This window comes from Zalophus californianus, chromosome 1 (assembly GCF_009762305.2).
Source record: "Zalophus californianus isolate mZalCal1 chromosome 1, mZalCal1.pri.v2, whole genome shotgun sequence".
Classification (NCBI taxonomy): Eukaryota; Metazoa; Chordata; class Mammalia; order Carnivora; family Otariidae; genus Zalophus; species Zalophus californianus.
The window spans coordinates 112,151,225-112,161,164 of NC_045595.1; the positions used below are offsets into that span (position 1 = coordinate 112,151,225).

The 9,940-nt window shown below is 34.0% G+C and overlaps 1 protein-coding gene across 1 annotated transcript in view; it reads left to right on the forward strand.

Annotated features, from left to right (window-relative positions):
* The window catches only part of RSRC1 (arginine and serine rich coiled-coil 1), a 300,250-nt gene that overhangs the window by 205,526 nt on the left and 84,784 nt on the right, over positions 1-9,940 (forward strand). The window lies entirely within an intron of this gene.

Genomic DNA, 9,940 nt, shown 5'->3' on the forward strand with positions numbered 1-9,940 from the left:
AGTAGTTCATTTAAACAGAGCATTATAAAGTCATGGTCTGGTTTCTGGTCAGATCCAAATGTTGAATAATTAATGATAGAGATTCTTTTGTAAATACAATCTAAGTACTTTTGTAATGCAAGACTTCATTCGTATATCATATTGTAGCTTTGTTAACTATTAATGTGCTTTTGTTTGCTCCCACAGAAGCAAAAAGTGGCAAGAGGCAGCTTCACTTTGACTTACAGTAGTTTTAGAGTTAGAAGGGATTTTTGGTTTTCCTTACAATAACTAAAGGAAACTGAGGAAACCCAGACTTTTAAAAAATGATCCTAAAAAATACAAATTAATTATTAAAAGCAATATATAACAACCTAGTTAGAATATTTGAACTATATATTCATCTAGATTAGAAGTAAATGAATAACATTGTTATTCTCATTATTAGAAATTATTTCCTGAATCCCTGTTTGTCACTTCTTAGTGGCATAATATATTTAGGACATATGGACATTAGAATAAAAATGTTAATCTAAAACATCAAATTCCAGTATCAGTTGAGGGCTTATAATAAGGAAGAACAGCTACCATTGTGCCAAAATGAGCTGTCTTTTATACTTACCTTGTAAATTATTATTTATTAAAAAGACTTCATTTTCACTTGTTTCATATTCCTCAGTAAATAATAATGAATCAAATTTTTTTAGTTTAAAATTTACATTTTTAATATTTACTAGTATGAACTCATTTACAGTGACTTTTTAATACGTTTATACTCTACTTACAATCTTATTCAGCACTGGTTTCCTAACTGCCTTGGGCTGCCAGGAAGGCTCCCCAAAGCAGGTGGCACTCCAGACTGTCACTACCCACTTAAATCGGAGTAGTTCCACTTTTAGTTATTTTATAAATTTTTAAAATAAGAGTTTAGTTGAAGAAGATTTTCCAACTAAAACTATTTGAAACCTTTGATCAAGCATAGCTACTTATTAAAGTCAAGAGTAATTGTTAATTATTCTTTTCTATTCTTGACCCTAAGTTATATTTCATTTTTATCTGGGTCATATACATCATCAAATATATTTCAAAGATAATGCATTTTAGGGATGAGAGAGCTAGGATCAGTACAACAGGTAGTGGGAAGTGGATGATTTTAATGCATTTTATGTAGGTTGTTCAAAAGACTCTATAGGTTGACATTGTAAAATTGACACACTGTGAACTATTTGCAATAACATGAATATATGAATATATAACATAATATCCTACATATACACTTATATACAGATCATACTGCCTTGTGCACTACTGTCCAGTAAAGTCAGTGATAGTCTTCACAACTGCCTAGAGGGAAGTGAACTCAAGAATTTATTGTTTGAGCATTAATGAAACCTGTCTGTCTAACAGCTGTGGGCTCCTTAGGATTGTGTCTCTCCAGTTTCCAGCTGAGCAGATGCTTAGAACCCTTGCCTTCTAGCACATCCAGCCTTTCTTTGAATTGGCTGTGTAGCTAAATACAATTAGAATTATAGTTTCTAAAAGATTGATCTTTAAAAATATATGGTGTAAAATTAAGAACATCCCACACATGTGGAATTAATTTCTTTTTATTAACCTTCAGTCTTTGTTTTTTTCAAATTTACTTGAATTATCATAGAGAATTAACATTGTTCTAAGAGAGGGTAAAAGCAAGTATAAATTGAAATAAGCTAAGAAGGGAGCATCTGGCTGGCTCAGTTGCTGGAGCATGTGACTCTTGATCTTGGGGTTGTAGGTTCAAACCCCACTTTGGGTGTAGAGATTGATTAAAAGTAGAATCTTCTAAAAGTAAAAAAATAAAAATAAATAAGCTAAGAAAAATGACATATGCAGCATGTTATACTTGCCACAAGGACACATACATAGCATAGTTGTATATACTGCCTTTGCATTCTGTTTATGGGCTCTTCTTGGTATATAGTTATCTGTAACCCTTAGAAAGGAAAAAGCAGGCATGGATAGCAAAAAGGGTGGGGTAAGCGGACCGTATTCCCGTGGAACCTCTCCAAGGGCTGATCTCATTTATTTGTCACAATGTCTCAAACTCTTGATTCGGCCTTTGTTCTATCATTTCTTTTTTTCTATGTCCAACTTGCCATTCTTAGCTTAAATTTTTACTATACTGCCCAATGCTATTTTATTTTTCTTTTCACAGACTTGTCTCTTACCCATAAAGCCTTTGTCTGTTGAAAGTTCTAAACGGGGTCTTTGAAGGTTGATGCTCCATCATCCATTGGTGATTCTTGCCTGATTGTAAATGGAGATTTTCCAACTCTACCACTCCCTCCCAGATTTAGTAGCCAGCGTTCTATTTTAAAGAAGAGCCCACCCTTATTCTTGTTTTATCTATTTATTGTAAGCAAAGACTCATGGATCCTTTACTTTTCTTACTTATTTTGAAACTCAAATTGTCCAAGATTTGTCCAGGGAGTATCCTTGCAAGATGGCTTTTGGCTTGTTTCTACATACCCCATCTTTTCTTAAAGCACCTCCTTATTTTCTGGCACAACAAGATGTTCCAGGCTCATTTGAAACCTTCCCTGTCCTACTCATGGAATCAGCTATTTCTTCAAATCATTTCATTTAATTTTAGAGGAAAATGGTATTTATGAATCAAGGTCTGGACATGTGATATGTCCACTGTCTCTGGGATTTCATTACTTCTAGGACTTTTCAGTCCTAGATTAGATAAATAGGTGGGTGGGTGGGTAGGTAGGTAGGTAGATACTTAAGACTTAGATACTTAGATAGTTAGGTATTTTTAAGAAATTATGAGTTGTACTAAGACCTCCAGCTTCCAATCCAAACCACAGAATTCTTCCTTGTTGTTCCCCATTTCACATTTGTATTTTCCTTCATTCAAAGTGAGGACTGTGACTCCTAACAACACCAATACATTTACCCATTTGCTTAATTATATAATACATGTAAAATAGTTTCACAATTGCTACAACCATACCTTATGAAAAGTAAAAGTTAACAAAAAGTTCAAGATTTATTTCAGGGGGGTTTATTAAAGTTTATTTCAAATTTATTCAGGAGTTCTTTTCCCCCTTGATTGTAGTTAGCTAATTCATTTGAAATATGATTGCATGCATGTTTCTTTTTGTATTCAGTTTTAGGTGCCCTTGTCCCCATTCTTGTTGATTTAATTATATGTTTGGATATCTATATGTTAACATGCTTCCAAAAGTCAAAATATTATACAAAGCCAAAATATTATACATAGTACATCTCTCAGAAGGGCGTCATTCACTTCCTTTCTAGCTTGTTCTCCTCTATCATTTGTAGGTAGCCAATTTTCTCAACTTCTGGATTTATGCTTCCTGTGCATCTTCTTGTATAATTAAGTATATATATATATATATATATATATATATATATGTATACATGTGTGTTATTCCTATTTCCTCTATCTTATAAAATATAGCATATTATAAATACTTTTTTGTACTTTGCTTTTTCCTCTCCTGGAAATCACTCCCTAATTACTGTATCGCTATATTTACTGTGTTTCTTTCTGTCTTTGTCTGTGTCTTCTTTATTAAGGGTCTGAGATTTTAGCCTATTTGTATGCCTGCCCATACTTTAATAGATGCTGGCAGGAGACATGAGATTTCTGGGTCAGAAACAAAGCTCTTTATTACTAACAGCACCAAAGGTGGCACTACATAGTTACATAGATTCCCTGTGACCTGCAGGTTCCATGTGGTGATGCTGCATACCCAGTGGGTTTGTGTCATAGCTGAGGGACTCTGTTCTTTAAGGAACTTCAGAAAATTAGCCCAAACTTTCCCTAAGAGAAAGATACTATCTTTAGTATCCTAATTTGGTAACAAAACTGTCTTCTGGTCCAGGGGGCAATTCTTTATCTTCCAAGACTGTTTGTTATATTTGAAAAGATAGTTCTTTTTTTTTTTTTTAAGATTTTATTTATTTATTTGACAGAGAGATAGAGCCAGAGAGCACAAGTGGAGGGAATGGTAGAGGGAGAGGGAGAAGCAGGCTCCCAGCTGAGCAGGGAGCCCGATGGAGGGCTCAATCCCAGGACCCCGGGATCATGACCTGAGCCGAAGGCAGATGCTGAACCATCTGAGCCACCCAGGCGCCCCTTGAAAAGATAGTTCTTAAGAAAGGCTATTGGCTGATACTAGATGTGCAGAACCTATGGAGAATTGTCTCTGAAGAGCTATTATTATTATTATGAAATTTAGGGAGGCTTGCATTTTTGTTCTAGTGGTTATCTTTATATTTATATCTTTTATACTGCATAATGCTTTCTTCCCCCTCATTCCTACTTAATCTTTTAAATGGCATCCCTTAGTTCCCAGCTGTCAACCTTTGTGATAGCCAGTGCTGTTACTGTACTTTGCTTTCCCCCTTTTCCTCCCGTTTCTTGTTGTATTCTTGCTACTCTGTTGGAATATATGATGTTTACATACTATTCTTCTATCCATGCTGTCACCCTTTTTTAGAATCACCTTTAAAATGAACTATATTAAATATTTACCATCAACTTGTTTACTAATATTTCCCCAATCATCTCCTGTTTGTGTACAACTCACCCACTAGTATATTCCTCAGGACAGCCTGCTGTGTACAGTATTCCTTGAAATCTAGAACATTACTATTTTTCTATAGTTTTGCTACATGATTGCAACAGCTTGACTGGACATAAAATCCTTGGCTTACAGTTTTTCCCCTTGGCTTTCTGGAAAACGTTATTCTGCTCTTGATATTTGTGGCACTAGCCTTATTTTCTTACCCTTATGTATAATTTGATTTTTTTTTTTTGCCTTGAGGCATTGCCATTTTTTTCATTGTTCTTATTTTACTAGAATGATTCTCAAAGTTGGATGTTCCTGGCTAATTTTTCTGGGCTTTTTCATATGTAGACTTAAGTTTTCTTATTTCTGGAAATAATTGTTTTTGGATTATAGAATTAAATCTTAATTCCATTCCATTGTTTTGTTTTCTTCTTCAGAGACTCCAGTTATATATGTATTTCTATATAATTACATATAAAATCTTTGCTCATCTTCTATTTCATTCTCTGTCTTTGACTCTTTTTACTACTTTACTTTGTTTTCAAAGAACTGAGAAGTAGTTCGCCTGCTTTCATTTAATATTTCTTATTAAATTTTCATTCAAGTTTATTCTTCCTTGGACACATTCTAATTTATTCTTCATTTCTGAAATATTTTTCTTCTATATCTGTTCTTATTTTTTGAAGATCTGATGCTAGGTTTTCTTATTGTTATTTGTCCAAAAAAGCCTTGTGCTTTGGGTTGATTTTGAGGGGAGATTTTTCATTTCTTGAAATGTTTTGATTTGCATTTTCTGTTTACTACTTCTTACAGTAGTTTTATGGGGAGGTGATTTTATTTCTCTCCCTCCTTTCCTTCCTTCTTTTGTAAGTTCTAGACATTTTGTAGACATGGTTCCTAGTTCAAGGGTACCTGCTTCTGCAGTAAAGCAAATGTGGTTTCTTTAATGGATGATGGTGGGTGTGGCAGGGATGAAGGGGTTGGCATGTCTTATTTCTGTTCAGCCATTTGTTTCTTCTTACTTTCCTCTTGTCGCTGTCATATATTAATCTGATTTTCTCCCAGAGCAATACTTCCCAAGACTGCCCTTTTGGTCCCACTCACTTTCAAGCCCCTTCCCTCTAGCTGGTGCTGTGGTAACAGCCAAAGTGTAGGTCTGTGTTCGTTCTTTTGGCATTTTAGCATTGTACATCGTTTTTCTGGGGATAATTTTTGTTTGTGCTTCCAGTTATGTACTAAATTTATGACTACTCTCAGGGATGGGGAGGGCTGTATGAACATTTTTACCTCAAAGAGAAACTCATAATGGAAAATGTTGGAAATCAATGTTGAGCAGACCTTGAATCCTGAGTAGTTCTACTGCGGGAATCCTACAGGAATTGTCAGCAGAATTAAACACAAACATTTCAAAGAGCTCAGTGCCCATATCTATTTAAAGACTTAGAGAAAATGAGTGAATACACTGCTTAGCATGTTGTGCTTAGATTTTATAATGAACTTAAATAATACTTTTTATTTGGAAGAATCATATACAAATTAAAGACCTTCAGATAGGACCCCAGTAACACAGAAGGGTTGAAGGAATGGAGGTGGGTAGTTATTAGGTGGTGATGTTGCTCCTGACTATTTTTTTTTTAATTATTAATGATGCTCTAAAGGTGTAGAAGATTAACTCTAAGTTCCCCTCTTTTACATCAAAGGAATCTGACTTCACATTTTTCTATGATCTTATGTTTTAAAATTCTAGATAATATAGTGAGTAGTAACCCTTATTGAACTACTAAATGGGGACTAAAACATTTACTTTTTAGAGTGTTTTTAATGCAGTCAATTGGGATTTGGTGCATTTTAATCTTTGTAATTATAAAAACATACAGGAGCTAGAGCCTTGTCATTTGATTATAATATAGCTATTGTTTTATTAGCAACCTATAAAAAATAATGCTATCCTCTCCTCTTGGAAGAAGGATTGAGATCAGAATATATTAAGTGAAGTTATATGAAAAACTGTCACTTTTTTAGGCCAAAATAGTTTGTGAGTTTTTTCTTTCAAACAACAAACATGAGTTTGTTTTCAATTTGAAAGGACTGCTGTGCCATGCTTCCGTTGGCAGGGAATGAAGTGAATTATCCTGATCAGTATGATGTTTCTAAGGCTCCCCTTGTACATTTTTCTGAAAAGTCGAATAATTGGAGGTAGGGTGGGGTGGGGTAATTTAGGTCTTTGCTTCAATCTCTTTAACGTGCTTATGAGTCGCCTGGGGATATTGTTTAAACTCAGGTTTTGATTCTCTGGGTCCGGAGTGGGACTTGAGATTCTTCATTTAGCAAGTTCCCAAGTGAGGCTAATGCTGCTGGTCCAGCAACCATTAGGAAGAAAGGTACATTGAAAGGCATTGACTTAAAAGACATGTGTTCTGTCTTATAGAAGATAAGGTCTTCTGCATGTGATGAAAATTGAGATGCTTCCCCCATGTACCCATTGAATATGATTTTGCAGCCTATGAATGATTGGTTGGGTGTTCATAAGCCCAGACAGATGGACACCTACAGGTTTATACAAGAACAAAAAATTCATCGTCTAACTCTGCAAGAGTAACAGAGGGGTTTGATTCCAGATGTTAAGTTGTATCTATCAGGGCTAAAGCTGGACACTAGGACTAATAATACCTTATTCAGTCTTAGGTGGAAAATTAAATAAGTGATGATAAATCTTTTAGTAAAAAGGGTTACAAGTGTTTACAACTTTAAGTGGGATTTGCTTTCTATTAATAGTTGAATAGCAAAAGAACTCTGGAGCCATACCTGTGGGTTTTTCTCCCCACAGAGGTCTCATTTATGTTTCTTATATTGTATAACATTTGAGAGTGATGACCTACTTGTCCTTGTGGTCAGGTAACACAGTCTGACCGTTTTAAGTGTTGAAAAGCAACTATCATTAATAGCTTGTTTAATCCATCAGTGGTTTGTAGAATATAGTTGTTGCTTGCCAGAAATGTAGGCGGGCCCATTGCTAGCTATTAGGTGCTCATCAGTAACAATACTGGTTCTAATAAAAGCCCTTTTCTCTTTGTTTTAGGCTATTTTGTATAGAACTTGCAAATAAAACTGCTGTATTTTAGTTCACAGACTAATATTTTTTTTAATACAAGAATAAACATAGTTTATGTAGTATTGTCATACTTTTGAGGATTCAGTTCATACACAACATGAACTAAAAAATGTGAACAGAAGTTATAAACCTATTGTAAAAATCACTTGTCTTTCATCTGTTACATTTTAAATATGTTTTATTTTAATATTTTCCCACTGTGTTCTGAAAAAAACGTTTTTGCCATTTGTCCAAATGAGTTTGAGAATATAGTTATCTCAAAATGCACTGACATTACTCATATAGTCTATATATTTATTATTAAACACTGGTGAGAAAAATTTATTGCCTCATATAAGGACTTCAGCATAATAGATCCCTCTCCTCCCAGCATTTTAATTTATTTTTCTCACCTAAGCCAATATATATTTGAGGTTTAGGGTAAATGTGCATATTAAAACCGATACTTTCCTCAAACTGTGATCATGAGATAAAACAGCATGAAGTTTTTCTTTTTGGAAGATCAATTTCATAAATCTTTCTCTCTTTCCTTTTAACAAACAAGTGTGTCTGATGAATGTATGCAAATTAAAATACCTTTAATATGGATTAAATGTTAATGTCCTGTTACTGTCATGATTTCTTAGGCAGTTTACAGGTCTTAAATCTGGGGACTGGCTCACATTCCAGTTGGAAACTGCCATTGTCAGTGATCCATTTCTCTGACTTGTTTTTGGTCAGTTAAAATTTTATTAAAAATTGCTCCTTCAATGAATGATTAGTAAATATTACCCAGTTATCCAGACAGCATGAACTTGGGCCCATTTTCTATGCTCCCTCCATCTCCTCTCTTCCAAAGAAAGATCTGTTGTTGCTTTTTTAAGACATAGTGGTCTCAGGAGAAAATGGTGGCCAGTTAGCTTTAAAAAAAAGAAAATAGATGATAAAGATGCCCTGCAGTTTTGATGATATTACTAATAGTCTCAGATTTATGTTTAATCTAGATAAAATTCATTTCCTGAGTTTTATGCACATATGCTTATTAAAGTTTTGTAGAATAAAACTAAATATTCCAAGTGCACTAAATCACCTCTTACCCTGACTTCCCATTATCAAAAGTCCAAAAGTCAGGCTCTCCTGAAACCACCAGAATAACTGAATATTGTATTCTTGTTTTGTTTGTTTTTTGTACTGTAGTTTAAGACACTATAGGTTCTGCTTCATTGCAGGAAATCCTACCAGGTACCTGGTAGTTATTTCATGACTTTTTCAGGATCTACTATCTGTAACTGCAGAGAGGGAGCTAGCAGCAGAGGCAACAGGGTTGTTATTTTCTGTTTCTCCCATCAAAGCATTAGGAGTTAAGATAGAGAATGTCTTTGCTACAGTGGTATATTTGGCTATGCTCATTACCATTTGCCACAGAATCATAACATATGTATTTAACTTTAACATACACAGCCTATTTACTTTAGGAGTAGCACAGCACAAGGAGGTTAGGAGAATATGATTATACTGTGTGACCTCCAGCAGTTCACATAACCTCTCTGTTTCACTTCTTTCAATTTCTCTTTACTCATAACGTGTTAAAATAGTGTGTGAAAATTTATAGAAGCATAAGACTTTCTACAAGTATATCGTAATTATAAAGAAAAAAATCTTTTCTAGTTAGGTAAATTACTTCAGATTGCTACAAACAATATATCAATTCTAATCACAATGAATTGAGAGAAAATTTTGTCCTTTACCTACATCCTCTCCCTTTTAAAAATTTTATTATAAACTTCAAAAAATTATAAAGTAATACATTGTTCTTTGTAGTGGGTCAAAACTGATAAAGAAAAAAATGTATCTTCTCTTTTCTACCACTAACCCAATGTTAATTATACCCATCCTTCTATACCTTTTTCTCTTCCCAGATATACAAATGCATATATATTATGTAGCTTTTTGTTTATTTATAAAAATGGAATCACAGTATGAATGATATTTTATGACTTGCACTTTTTGTTTAGTGCTGATACAGTATGCATAAATAGACACATGAATCTGGTTTTTGCTGGAAATCTGTCAAAATATTGGAAGTTATTACCATTTTTATTTCAAGCATTCATAGGGGAAGTTTGAGGACTACATAATTTGTATTTTAAGATGTCAGTGCAGAGTTAGTTTTATTGCCACTTCTGGGTTACCTCGATTATAGTAAATGAAAGAACTGGTTTATGGTTGAAATTTACAGTGATCAATAGAGGAAGGAATAGGTTACTTTATTAAAGAAGATCCC